The sequence below is a fragment of the Triticum dicoccoides genome, chromosome 2A, assembly GCF_002162155.2.
Source record: "Triticum dicoccoides isolate Atlit2015 ecotype Zavitan chromosome 2A, WEW_v2.0, whole genome shotgun sequence".
Classification (NCBI taxonomy): domain Eukaryota; kingdom Viridiplantae; phylum Streptophyta; class Magnoliopsida; order Poales; family Poaceae; genus Triticum; species Triticum dicoccoides.
The window spans coordinates 463,700,698-463,715,044 of record NC_041382.1 but is presented as its reverse complement, the minus strand read 5'-3'; positions in this window follow the sequence as shown (position 1 = coordinate 463,715,044).

The window sequence follows — 14,347 nt, the reverse complement described above, 5'->3', positions numbered from 1 at the left end:
TAGCTCCGGCGACCCCGCGACCTCTCGCTCCTTTCTCCGGATGCACGCGAGCGTGGGCTTCTGGTCGATGCCCTCCGCCGTCCAAATGGTCACCGGATGCCGATTTCCGGCCACCGCCGCCGCGTCTGGCCTCGTCGCCGGCGCGCGCGTCGTTTAAACCCTGCGGGTACCACCCGTCAGGGTATTTAGTGGTTAACTAACTCCCTAACACTCGCTGACGCTGGGCCCCATGCTGGTTAATTAGAGCTAAATAAAATGGTTTAATTAAATTAACTACTGACATGTGGGGCCCACATTACTGTTCAAACGGATGAGGACTGCTGACTGTGTGTGCTGAGTCAACACTGGTACTCACCTGTCAGCCACTGCTGACTGGTGGCTGACTGGATCTGTTGACCAGTCAAAGGGCCCACCAGTCAGCCCCTGTGTGTGCTGGCTGGGTACAATGCTGGGTACCCATAGCATTTATTATTTAAATGATTTTCGAATTAAAATAAATCTGTAATTCCATAATATTATTAAAACTTTGAAAAATCATATCTTTTATACCGTAACTCAGATGAAAATAATTTATATACGTAAAATGATCAAAAAAATATGAAAAATCTGAATATGTAATCAAAATGCTTGACCATCACTCCTATCTAAGTGAACATGGAACTTTTTCCCCGGATTCGATAAATAAATAGTGCCCAACTTTAATAAATCCAAATAAATTCCTAAATTGTTACTGCTTTGAATTATCCTATTCTGATGCATAGCCTGCCCTTGTAAACTGTTATTGATACCTGCCTGATATCCAAATTGCTTAGTATAGGTTGGATGATAAACCATCTGTGGCCCTTCTTCCTTGCTGTAGTTGCCCCGCTTTAGTTCCGTAGCCCCAATCTTGTGATCGAACGGGCTGAGATCAGCACATCACCACACACCCCCCCTAAGTTGTTCGACTCTGCAGAGCTGGCATCGAGTGCCGAGGGTGATACCTCGTATCTCACTCCGATGATGATTCTGTAGAATAGCTATACAGTGGTGAGTTAGCGAGGGTGATTCCTCTTACATCACCTTCGATAAGCTTCTGTCGTGCAATTCCTCGAGCGGGAACCCATCGAGGGTGATTCCTCGGATTCCTTCTCGATACTTGGACACACAGTTACTTCGACCTCTATAACTGGCGGGTCGACCCCGAGGGGTACCCACGGGGAAAATATGAAGTCGGGCTTGCTAGGAGAGCACTCGGGAGAGGAATTATGGCAGAACGACAGGAATCATGTTCGTTGCCGCGAGTTACTAAATACGCCTAACGGATTTGGGTATTTGATCTGAGTTGGCCACTGGCCTATACGCACTACTAGTACGTGGGATAATGGTTATGGGACCCTCTACGTTGTACGTTTCTCCGAAAGCTCTTTAGACGTCACAGTTCAGAGATGCGGCCTGATTGTTGGGGTGAGTTGGATACGTCTGTGGTGCTTCCATAGTCGCGCTTGGGCCCCGACCAGCCTCGCAACATGCAAGAGTGCAAAGGGCGATGGTCCAAGATCCCTTTGCACTTAGGATTTAGACCGGCGTGCTGACCTCTCTGCTGAGCCTAGGTAGGACGCTGCTTCGTGTCAATTACCCAAGGCCGGGTATTACCCAGCAGGTGTGTCCGGCCAAATATAATCGAGCGTGTTGGGTAACAGTAGTGCACCCCTGCAGGGAAGTAATCTATTCGAATAGCCGTGTCCATGGTAACATGACGCTCAGTGTTGTATCCCGATCTACTACTACCGGAACTGGATACTTATTAAATTAATGTAAGCTCCGGGATCATTTTCTCGCAGGGAGTCAAGGAAGGATCTCTAGGCTTTGCTACAACATGCTTGTTAATGGAAATATGATACTAATCTGCACTCTTCTAATGCTTCAAGACAATGAAGATGCTAGTCTTCGATAGGCTAGGCTTTTTCTCTCTATTCTGGCTTTGCTGCTATATAGTCCACAGATATAGGCTTTTCACCTGATAACAATGCATACATAGCATAGTTTTGATGTAAGTCTTGCGAGTACTTCCGATAAGTACTCACGGTTGCTTTGCTTCCCCTTTTCCCCATACCCATATGTTGACTTCAAACGATGGAGCCCAGGAGTCAGATGCCACCACAGGAGCCTACTACCAGGAGGGTCCCGACGGCACGTACTACTAGATTAATCCATCCGACCAGGAGTAGGATCGGAGGCCCCAGGCAGGAGGCCTTCGCCTTTTTGATCTAGAGTTGTTGTTTGTGCTAGCCTTCTTAAGGCAAAATTTGACTAACTATGTCTGTACTCAGATATCATTTGTGTGTATGACTTATGTATTCGGGTCCTCGTGACCCCTAGTTTGTAATATGTGGATTTATGTTTAAATTTGAGTTTATAGTTGTGTTGTGCTATCTTCCCGTGAGTCCCTGTGCTTGATCGTGCACATTTGCGTATATGATTAGTGCATGATTAAGTCGGGGGCGTCACAAGTTGGTATCAGAGCCGATTGCCTGTAGGAAGCCCCTTCCAATTCCTTGGCCGAAGTTGAGTCTAGTCTTTCCGAAAACTATTTTACTAACATTACTATGTGGCTAATGGGCCCACGTCGCCAACTGGGTGGTATTAGAATCTTTTATTCCTCTTCTATACTCTGGGACTCTGAACTCTCTTCTTTTCGGGTTAAATGATTTTACTAACTACGACACTAGGCTCTCGTAATCACTTCTACCCGGAGAGCTGGATATCTGTGCTTGTTCCTTATCATTGATCTGATTAGTCTGATAATCATTTTCCTTTCCATTGGTTTGTTTAACATTTACTCTCCAAGATATATTATACTTCTCATGGTCATGTGACAATTCCGAATTTCCTCTGTTTCAGATGGATTGTCTGTTTCCGCCGCGCCCTGCGATGCAGCTTGTGCTTCTCACTTGGGCTCGGGATACACCTGATTTTCTAGCTGTCCTGATCGTCCTCCTGACCAGACTGGGCTACCGCTGGTACCCCGAGTACATGGTCTACGAGGATTACCACGAGTTCAACCAGGAGCAGTACCATGCTGATGTTCGTATCTATGGTCAGCGAGATGACTCAGACACTGAGTTGCACCTGTTCCACGGTACGGTGTGACGATTGAGATGGCAGTTCATGATGCTGCCTATTCTGCTGTCGCGCGACTCCGTGGCGAGCATGATAGCTTGGGTGCCTCTGAGTTTCGATACATTCCGTATGCCCCTGCTGAAGATGCTACCGGATACTACACAACTACCTGTCCCCGTACGAGCATCATCGATAAGACCCGCATGTTTTGATTCAGTGCACTCAGGCTCTGGATCGTACCGTCCGGGCTCTCGCCGTCGAGCTATTTGCCACTCGAGCACGTCTCTATGATGCTATGACACAGTTGCTACCAACTTTTCATGCAGGGAGACACCCGTAGTACATTCTTTACCCACGCAGGACTCAGATGCCGGCTGGCATTGATTGGCCTACCGTTGGAGGTCACACACCTGCACGTGGACCTCTTCTTCCAGTTCGAGTCCGGGTTCTGCATCAGAGTGCACATGGAGAGCAGGATTTTCCTACGACGGACATTCATCGTCCGCACTTGCAGTTACCCCATTTCAGTGGCTTTCCCCGATGTTGATATAGCCTTTGCTATATCTCGTTGTGTACTTCCTTACCGCGTGCCTGCGCGCCGCCTAGTTTTTAAATTTACACCGTTATGCTGTCTGCGTGTAACCGACTCTATGTATGGATCTGTATGTCTTAATTGACTACTGTTATGTATCTGTTACACTACTTATTCATTGTCGTGTTACCTCTTGCGTGTCGCTAAACACTTGCATTTGCTTTTACTAAACTACCCCCTGTTGAAATTTCAGCAGGATGGTTAGTCTAGGTGCTCGTGGTCGTGGTCGTGGTCGTGCTGCCGAACACCCACCACCGCCAGACTATATGGCAGCTATGATGCAACAATTAGAGCTCAACCGTCAGTTCGTGACTGGAATTATAGCTCAGTTCCCGCACCTGAACAATCAGAACCAGAACCCTGCTTCAATAACTCTGTCGGAATTTATGCGTCTCAGCCCCACTCAATTCCGCAACTCTGAACAGCCACTGGATGTCAATGACTGGCTTCGTGGCATCACTCACGAGATGGAGTCTGCCAATGTCGCCTCTGCCAACTTTGTCACCTTCACGGCCTTCTTCTTGAAGGGACCCGCTGCTCAATGGTGGGACACCCACAAGCATTCGCTGCCTGAGGGAACCGTTGTTACCTGGGCCCAGTTTCATACTGCTTTCTGTGCCCTCTATATTCCTCAAGGAATCATGGACCGGAAGAAGACTGAGTTTCGTAACCTTACCCAGGGCAACAAGACTATCAAAGCTTATCAGCGGAAGTTTCTTAACCTATCCCGCTATGCAGAAGAAGACATCGCCATAGATGCTCGTAGACAAGAGAAGTTCCGTAATGGACTCCACCCGGATTTGGAGCTTGCCCTTGCTGCTCAGGACTTTGATGACTTTGCCACCCTGGTGAACAAAGCTATCCGGATTGCGACTGCCCAGATGAAGCACAAGGAGTCGCAGAAGCGCTATCGTGACGTTGGCTCATCTTCGGGCTCAGCCCAGAAGCATCGAGTCTGGATTCCCAACAATGTGTTTCGCCCACCTGCCCTTGCACCAAGACCTTCCTATGTTGCACCCCGTCTGCCTCCTCCACCACCGAGGCAGCCGAGAGATAAAGCTCCTCGACCCAATGCTGATCTTCGTCCTGAAGATGGTATGTGCTTCAAGTGCCGCAAACCAGGTCACCGTGCCAAAGACTGCCGCCAGAGTCAGAATCAGTTGGCACTTCCCTCAGCTGGCCGTGGAAATGGTCGTGGCAACAACCAGACCCGCAACTATAATACCGGGTCTTCTGCTTATGGTCATGCGCATGCTTATAATATTGACATTGAAGAAGTTCAGGAGCAACCTGCTACTGTGATGGGTACACTTCTCGTTAACTCAGTACCCGCTTCTATTCTATTTGATTCAGGAGCATCATATTCATTCATTTCTGGAGAATTTGCATTCATGCATGGCATAAAACTTGAAAAGATGCATAGCCCGTTATTCGTTAAAACTCTCGGGTCCCATTGTCGAACCTCCATGATGGTACCTAAAATCACCGTCGAGATTGAAGGATTAGAATTCCTTGCCTTACCTATTGTTCTGAAGTCTTCCACCATAGACCTTATCCTCGGAATGGATTAGTTGAAAGCTCACATTGCCTCAATCAATTGTGCCACCAAAGTCGTGCAACTTCTCCACCCCTTCGACGAGATAGTGAACTACACCGCCCGCATTCTCCAGAATGCCGAAGCTCGGATTTATGCTCTGTATGCTTTGAATGCCTCACCTCTTGATGGTATCGAGAACGTTCCAGTCGTTCGTGATTTTACCGACGTCTTTCCAAAAGAACTTCCAGGAATACCCCCGGAAAGAGCTGTTGAGTTCGTCATCGACCTGAAACCTGGCACTACTCCTATTGCGAAACGTCCTGATAAGATGCCTCTGCATGAACTCCTTGAGCTTAAGGAGAAGATCGATAAGTCACTTAAAAAGGGATTCATTCGTCCAAGTTCCTCTACTTGGGGAGCACCTTCGCTCTTTGTTAAGAAGAAGGATGGGACTAACCAATTGGTCCAGGACTATCGGCCTATTAACCAAGCAACAATCCAAAACAAATACCCACTGCCCCGGTGTGACACCCTGGTTTTCGCTCCTCGATTTTTTTCCTTCACGGGATTTGACTCCCGTCTTTTTTTCTCTCAATGTTATTGGTTTTTCTCTTGCTCTTGGGTATATGAAGATGGTCATTTAGTTTTTCCTTTCCTATCCAACCAGAAATTCTCTCCGATTCAAGCTTGCCATCCAAGATATATTCTCAGGATTCTGCCTCCGAAACCCTACTCTCCGATCTACCGAAAGGGAAACCCTAATTCCTTCCGTTACAAAGGAACCCCATTTTCCTTTGATTCGTTGGCTCCCAAACTTTTCCCAGTGATCCTCCTATCTTTCTAAACCCTGGATATGCAAAAATATTGCCAAGTCATTAGCAATATTTTTCATTTAAAATTAATTCCTTTTTCCGCCAGTTAAAGGAATTAAATCCAGGAAAATATCTATCCATCTCTAAAGTTCATGAAAACTTGTGGAGATATGTTTTGTGATCATATCGAGCTCCCATAAAAATATTGGCAATAATTAAATTAGGGAAATTGCCTTTTTCCTATTTAAAGCCAATATTGCAATTTGGGCACTTTCTAAAGGAACTACCATTTTTATAGACAGGAAAAATTCCAAATAATCTGTGGAGCTTCTCCTATCCCTATATTCACCATTTCCATCAAAATCCCAAGTTTCATAGATCAAATTTTGAGCACAACATCATTTGCAAATTCTGTTCAGATTTCCAGTTTGCAAAGGAAGTGCTTACTACCTTGATCTTTTTGGGCTGAAACTTTTTAGGGTGGTTAACAATGATAAATAACCACTAGATACCAAAAATCAGCCCAATCCATCTAGCAATTTCCCCCACAGCAAATTCCCCACAACAATTTTCCTAAGTTTCTGTCCAGATTGCATCTCTGTGAAGGAAGTACCCTCATAGAAGATCAATTTGGTCTGAAAATTTTCCAGTATCTCCACATGCCCAAATAATTCCCCAGCACCAAAATCTAGCTCATTTCACTTAGCCATTTGAGCACAACTTCAAGTTCCAGTTTCTGGACCAATTTGTGCCTTACAAAGGAAGTGTGTGCAAATCTGGTCCAAATGCCTCCAAATTTTCCAGCACCTAGTCCTTCCTACTATATTTTATTTTGACAAAGGTTCAGATCCCCACTCTCATTCATTTCTCCACAACTTCATCCCCAAGCCCCTCGACCTCTCCAGACCCTTCCTGGTCCATCTAGTGATCTATCTTACCTATTTGAGCAGTTATGTGACTAATTGACAAGGTGTGACGAGCAGGGATGTGCTAGAGCGTGCTATGCACATGGTGACCATGTAGCGGCCGTGCGGAAACGACACTCTGCACTCTGTCAGCTTCGTGCGGTCACCTCCGACCAGCTTTGGCTCGTCCGGCCATGTCCGTCGTCTCCTAGGCGTCCACTTTCCCCTACCTAGACCCTTCTCCTCCCCTCTCCCTTCCTCCTCACGCCACGGCGAGTGCCGCCGCGACACTGTTTGCCCGTGAGCGCCGTTGTCTTCCTTTCCGTTGGCTTCTTCCCTCCCCGAGTTGTCCTCTCCCTCTGGTGAGCGTCAGGTTGGCACCTCCCCTCGCGTGCCACCTCGCTGGAGCTCCAGCGCGTGGCTAAGGACGCCACGGCGGCCGTCCTCATCGCCTCGCCCTCGGCCGGCAATAAATAGCCGCGGCCGAGCCCCTCCCCGAGCACCCGCACCACTCCAGCCGCCTCCTCTCCCTCACAGAACCCCTCCCAAGCCCGAGACTTTGAGCTCTCTCTCCATCCGCTCTGCATCGCGCCGCTACGTCCGCCAAAGCCGCCACTGTCCCCGCTCGAATTCGAGCCAACTAGAGCTCCTCCTTACCTTCTTTCTTCACCAGAGGAACATCTCCACCGCGGTGAGGCCCTCTCGAACCTCACCCCTCCCTCTCTGTCACCGTAGCGCCAAGCCCGTTGTCGCCCGAATCGCCGTCCGCCGCGGGCAGCGTAGCCACTGCTCCGATGGTCCCCGGCGTCCGTGCCACCCACCATTGGATGCGCCTCTCCGTGCCGAGCTCGTACATAGGCGGGGCGTCGTCGGAGGTGCCTTGTGGCGCCGGCATTCGCCGACGATGCCCACTGTGCTCGGGCGCGAGAGGTGGAAGACGACGTTCCTCCCTCCGCCCGTTTTTTTGCAAGTGGCGGCGGTTGGGGCCGGCCCAGTAGAGCAGTGGCATCAGCGGCCTGGCGGTGGCCGAGAATTTGGGCCGGTTTCGGCACAGTGCGGCCCAAGCGCACAGTGTGTTTTTCTCTTTTTCGGCAGAAAATCAGCCAGGGACCCGAAAGTAAATAGTTTATTTACAGAGAGGACCCTCCAATTCAATCCCTCGTATCTTTTCATCTACAACTCCGATCGAGGTGAATCCAAAGCCTACGTTCATATTTTTCCGAGCCCGATCCGTTGACATCACTTTCACCATGTTCACACTTTCTGAAAATGACCATTTTACCCCTCTCCTATATCCAGCCCCTTTGAGAGGGAAACCTTTCCGGCAGTTTTTCCGCAAAGTGATCGCACTTCTCCCGGAGTATCTCTTCACCCCCAGGCAAGCCGACCATATGATATATGCCCTAAAGCATTGCTCTATGTTATTCTTGTGTGTTTAATTGATTAATATGTTTGTGCTCGTGCGCATAGTAGTGAGCTGTATGTGACTCCGATGAACCCTGGCTTGCCTTTCTTCAGTGACGGCACCACGCCTGTGCTCTTTGCTGTTTCCGGCCTTCCGGGGTGGATGCCGATTTTATATTTCCCTTTTCAACAACTGTCCCATGTTCTGAGCTGCTTTTCGACCGTCTCGGGTAGCTGTTGAATTTCTTTTCGTAGTGGTGGCCCTATGCTCTGAGCTGCTTTCCGGCCGTCTTAGGGAACCACTACATTCTTTTTATCAACACCATCTCATGTTTTGAGCTGCTTTTCGGCCGTCTTGAGCTGGGGTTGAGCTATTCTGATAACGTCCCAGGTCTGTGTTGTAAAGACCGTTCTGGTGGCTACCGATTTATTTGCCGGTTTCACGTAAGGGTTCGGATGATCGCGCCTATAGCTCAAACTTACAAAATGATAGACTTGCCATTTAAATGTTGTTTCACCAATGACTCGGTGTGACATTATATGGAGATAGGTTGTTATCATTTCATCATGCATTATTGTTGTTATTGCAATGATAAAGTATATGACTTAATAACCATGCTTGTTAAATACTTGTTAAAGTTTAAACCTGCTGGTTGATCAAGACCCACCTATCCGGACTTATCCGTGCAGCCACATTTGCCGGTATGGGACGACCTTGACTTGGCCTGGCTTTGTGCTCTCTTATCGATACCACCAAAGAGGGAGGGTTATGCATGTGTGCTACCCTGATCAGCTAGACGACGATAATCCTTTGAGCCCAGTTGAGTTATATGGGTACCCGTCCCCGTTTGGGATAGTTTAGTTTGGCCACGACGATGGCAGGTGTCTGGAGGACACATGGGCCACCCAAGGCATGACCCTTGGAGGGTATGATTGTCAGTGGTACGATGGAGGAGTCACGGGTCCGACAGGTTTTGTTGGAGCAACCCCGGTCCACCCGAATGGGAGTACGAGGCCAGGAGCTCCATGGTGTGGGTAAAGTGCACAACCTCTGCAGAGTGTAAAATCTATTCAAATAGCCGCATCCATGGTATTGGACAGTCCGTTTAGACCTCTCTAGGATGATCAACCACAATATTGATAATAATGATGGAAGAACTTGTCTTGTGTTCGGAGGTGCTCAATGGATCTTGAGTATTTCGAGGGTTGTGGGACAACCCAAAAGAGAGTAAGTTGGTAATCAGTAATAGTAAACACTTTAAGCACTTAAGATAATTAATGTTAAATAGATGTTTAATATTGCTGGACATTTCTGCCATAACATGGCAAATAATATTGCTCTAATAACAAATGCATGCTTGAATGCCATGGATTGCATTGCTTGGTGGATATGTTATTTGGTTTGCTTGCGAGTACATTCAAAAGTACTCAGCGGCCTTCAATGTGGCCAGGTTCACCTAAGGATTCGACGTTCGCTAGCGAGGAGCCGGAGTGCTCGCGGGCTAGAAGAGTAACCCAGTCAGATCCCTGTGGATTGGAGCCGCACCAGGACCCTGCTGCCTTAGATAGAGTTTTTTCGCTGCCATCACCCTTGTAATATATCATGTAAGACTGATATATTTCAGTAATGCCTGTGTTCATGGTACCTGTTGTAAAAGCGCATGCTAGAGTGATTTCCTGGGCTGGTGTGTATGGTGACCGTTTGTCTACAGTGGTATTCAGGTGGGCGCCACACCCAGATCAATGATCTCTATGACCAACTTGCTGGATCCTCTGTGTTCTCTAAAATCGACTTAAGGTTGGGTTATCATCAGATCCGAGTTCGTAAGGCGGATATTCCGAAGACCGCCTTCGTTACTCGTTATGGGTCTTATGAGTACACCGTCATGTCCTTCGGATTGACTAATGCTCCAGCAACCTTTTCTCGATTGATGAACTATATCTTCATGGACTACCTCGATAAATTCATCGTGGTTTAATTAGATGATATCCTTATACACTCCAAGAATGAAGAAGAACACACCGAACATCTTCGGCTTGTATTGGAGAAACTTCGGGAGCACCAGCTATATGCCAAGTATTCTAAGTGTGGATTCTGGTTATCTGAGGTGACCTATCTTGGTCATGTTATTTCCAAAGATGGCATTACTGTTAACCCAGAACGAGTTCAGGCTATTCTTGACTGGCCTCCTCCAAAGAATGTCAAGCAAGTAAGGAGTTTCCTCGGACTTGCTAGTTATTGCCGCCATTTCATTGATAATTTCTCCAAGATTGCTAAGCCCCTGACTGATCTGCTTCACAAAGGCGTTAAGTTTGAGTGGACAGACAAATGTCAGGGACGTTTCCAGATGCTAAAAGACAAGTTGACATCTGCCCCAGTGCTAGCTCCCCCTGATTCTCGCAAAGACTTCGTGATTTACTGTGATGCATCTCGTCAAGGATTAGGTTGTGTCCTCATGCAAGAGCGCAAGGTAATTGCTTATGCCTCGTGACAATTGTGTCCTCATGAGGAAAATTATCTAGTACATGATCTCGAGCTTGTTGCAGTAATTTATGCTCTGAAACTGTGGCAGCATTACCCTCTTGGTAATCGTTGCGAGATATACACCGACCACCAAAGTCTAAAGTGTCTGTATATCCAACCGGACCTGAACCTTCGTCAACAGAGATGGCTCGAGAAAATAGCCGATTATGACATGAATATTTCTTACAGCCCTGGCAAGGCTAATGTAATGGCCGATGCTTTGAGTCGCAAGGCCTATTGCAACAACCTCATGGTTCAGGAAACACAACCTATGTTGTATGAAGAACTTCACAAGTTGAATCTTCACATTGTTCCACAGGGTCATCTCAATACCTTGGTTATTGAAGCGGACCTCAAATGCAACATAAAGACAAGACAGAACTATGACTCTGAAGTCGAAAAAATTAAGAAATATCTCTCCACAGGAGGCTCTTCGTTTTACCATGTTGATAATGAAGGTGCCCTATTCTTCAAAGGCCGCCTAGTGGTCCCCACAAAGAAAAATGTGGACTCGCGCTTGGATGTCATGAAAGAAGCCCACAACACACCTTTGTCTATTCACCCCGGTAGCACCAAGATGTACCAGGACATTCGTCAGCGATACTGGTGTCCTGGTATGAAGCAGGACATTGCTCACTATGTTGCTGAGTGTGACGTTTGTTGTCGCATCAAGGTAGAACATCAAAGGCCTACTCGAACTCTGCAGCCACTTGCTATTCCTGAATGGAAATGGGACAAAGTCCAAATGGATTTCATTACTGGTTTTCCCAGATCACAGAAGGGTCATGATGCTATCTTTGTCGTCATTGATCAGTTCTCCAAGGTTGCCCACTTTCTGCCAGTCAAGGAAACAATCACTGCTAGTCAGTTAGCAGACTTGTATGTTTCCAGAATTGTGTCACTCCACGGTGTTCCGTTGGAAATCAGTTCGGATCGTGGTAGCCTCTTCACCTCAAGATTCTGGAATAGTTTCCAGGAAGCTATGGGAACTCATCTGTCCTTTAACACCACTTTTCACCCTCAGTCTCAGGGTCAAGTCGAAAGAGTCAACCAAGTGCTTGAAGATATGCTTCGAGCTTGCGTCATCTCATTCGGTAAGAAATGGGAGGAATCTCTCCCGTATGCCGAATTCTCTTACAACAATAGCTACCAAGGTAGCCTGAAGATGGCACCCTTTGAAGTTCTATATGGACGTAAGTGTCGGACCCCTCTGAATTGGTCAGAAACTGGGGAACGTTCACTCTTTGGTTCGGACAATATTCAACAAGCTGAAGAACAAGTCCGCATTGTCCGGAAACATTTGCAAGCTGCTCAATCTCGTCAGAAGAGCAACTATGACCGAAAGCACAAGGTAATGGTCTATCAGCCTGGCGAGCAAGCTTACCTTCGTGTCACTCCTTTGAAAGGTACTCATCGGTTCGGAATCAAGGGCAAGTTAGCTCCTCGCTACATCGGCTCGTTCCGTATTCTCGCCCGTCGAGGAGAAGTGGCATATCAATTGCAGTTGTCGCCAAACCTCTCTCAAGTGCATGATGTCTTTCATGTATCACAACTCCGACTCAGTTTTAAGGATCCTATCCGAGCAGTGGATCATGAAATGCTCGAATTGCGAGAAGATCTGTCTTATCCAGAATTTCCCATCTGCATCCTTGATCAAGCTGAGCGCAGAACTCGTCAGAAGTCGATCAAGTTCCTCAAAGTTCAGTGGTTGAATCATTCTGAAGATGAAGCCACTGGGGAACGCGAGGATCATCTTCGCGAAGAATACCCCTCTTTCTTCCATCCTACCTCTTAATTCTCAGGACGAGAATTCTTGATATAGGAGGAGAATTGTAACACCCCATGTCAGTATGCTACAATAACCACCTTGTGATAGTGCCAAGTCAGCATGATTAACAGTGCTTGATCATCATTGCATCATATCTCATTTCAAATTCCTATTCAAATTGCAATTCAAATTTAAAGTGGAATATCAAGTTGCTCAAACACTAATGGAAAAATGTTCATTACAGTGCAAATAATTCAAAGGAAATTATAAAATTATAATCAACAATTGTGGGATTAGTTAAATGACTCTACCAACCTCAAACAGTAGCAAACAGTAGTATTTTAATACCATTTTAATTAATAGAAATTCAAATGAAATAATTATTTTACCAAACCAATTTCTGGTAGTGTTAAATATTATCTAGTATTTAATTGAACAACACTTTTATTTTACAAAAGTAATTTGTTAGTCAAACAATTTGCAGAACCGAATAAGAGAATAAAATAGAAAGAAAACAAAAGGGAAAACGAAAAAGACCACTTGCACTTACTGGCCCAGTGCTACAGTGGCCTTTTCAGCCCAACCCACGCCCGCCATCGTCTTCCTCCCCCTCGTGTCGCCTCCAGACGCCATCACCGTCGCCAGAGCCGTGCGATCGGCGACACTGGCGCCTCCTTTGTCGCCCTGGTCATCTACAAAGACCACCCCAAACCCTCCTGCTAACCCTAGCCCGCCCACATCCCCTCTCCATCGCCCCTCTTCTCGATTTGGGTGAATGCCCGAGCGCCACCCTCGCCGCCGTTCGCCATAGCCACGGCCATCCGCATCCCTTCGTCGCTCTGACCAGTCCAGGAGCTCCGGCGTGGACCACGTCTTCTCCCTCGACACTGGATCGAGATCGGGAAGCAACGCCGATGCCGCATTTGACCTCTTCTCCGCCCACGGCCACCGCACGACCTCACCGCCGATCTGCGCCACCGCGAGCTCCCCGGCCTCCCCGAGCTGCTCCTCATCACTGATGTGAGCAACTGCCCCTTCCCACCTCTTCCTCCCCGTCGATTGGAGCCGTAGGCTCGATCCCGTCACGGCCGATGTTCTGCTGCCGCCAAGACCTCGTCGTCAGCGCCATTGCGGTGACCCAATGGTCACCCGCTGTTGCTCGTTCGCTTTGCCGCACGCCGAAGAGCACCGTCAGCCCCTTAATTTGCCCCTGCACGCGCCGTAAACACGAATCCGAGCTCGCCCATATTCGGGCCGCCGCCCTCGTCGTCACTGCCATTAGCTCCGGCGACCCCACGACCTCCCGCTCCTCTCTCCGGATGCGCGCGGGCGTGGGCTTTCGGTAGATGCCCTCCGCCGTCCAAATGGTCAGCGGATGCCGATTTCCGGCCACCGCCGCCATGTCTGTCCTCGTCGCCGGCGCGTGCCTCGTTTAAACCCTGCGGGTCCCACCCGTCAGGGTCATTAGTGGTTAACTAACTCCCTAACAATCGCTGATCTTGGGCCCCGCGCTGGTTAATTAGAGCTAAATAAAACGGTTTAATTAAATTAACTACTGACATGTGGGGCCCACATTACTATTCAAACGAATGAGGATTGTTGACTGTGTGTGCTGAGTCAGCACTGGGACCCACCTGTCAGCCACTGCTGACTGGTGGCTGACTGGATCTGTTGACCAGTCAAAGGGCCCACGAGTCAGCCCC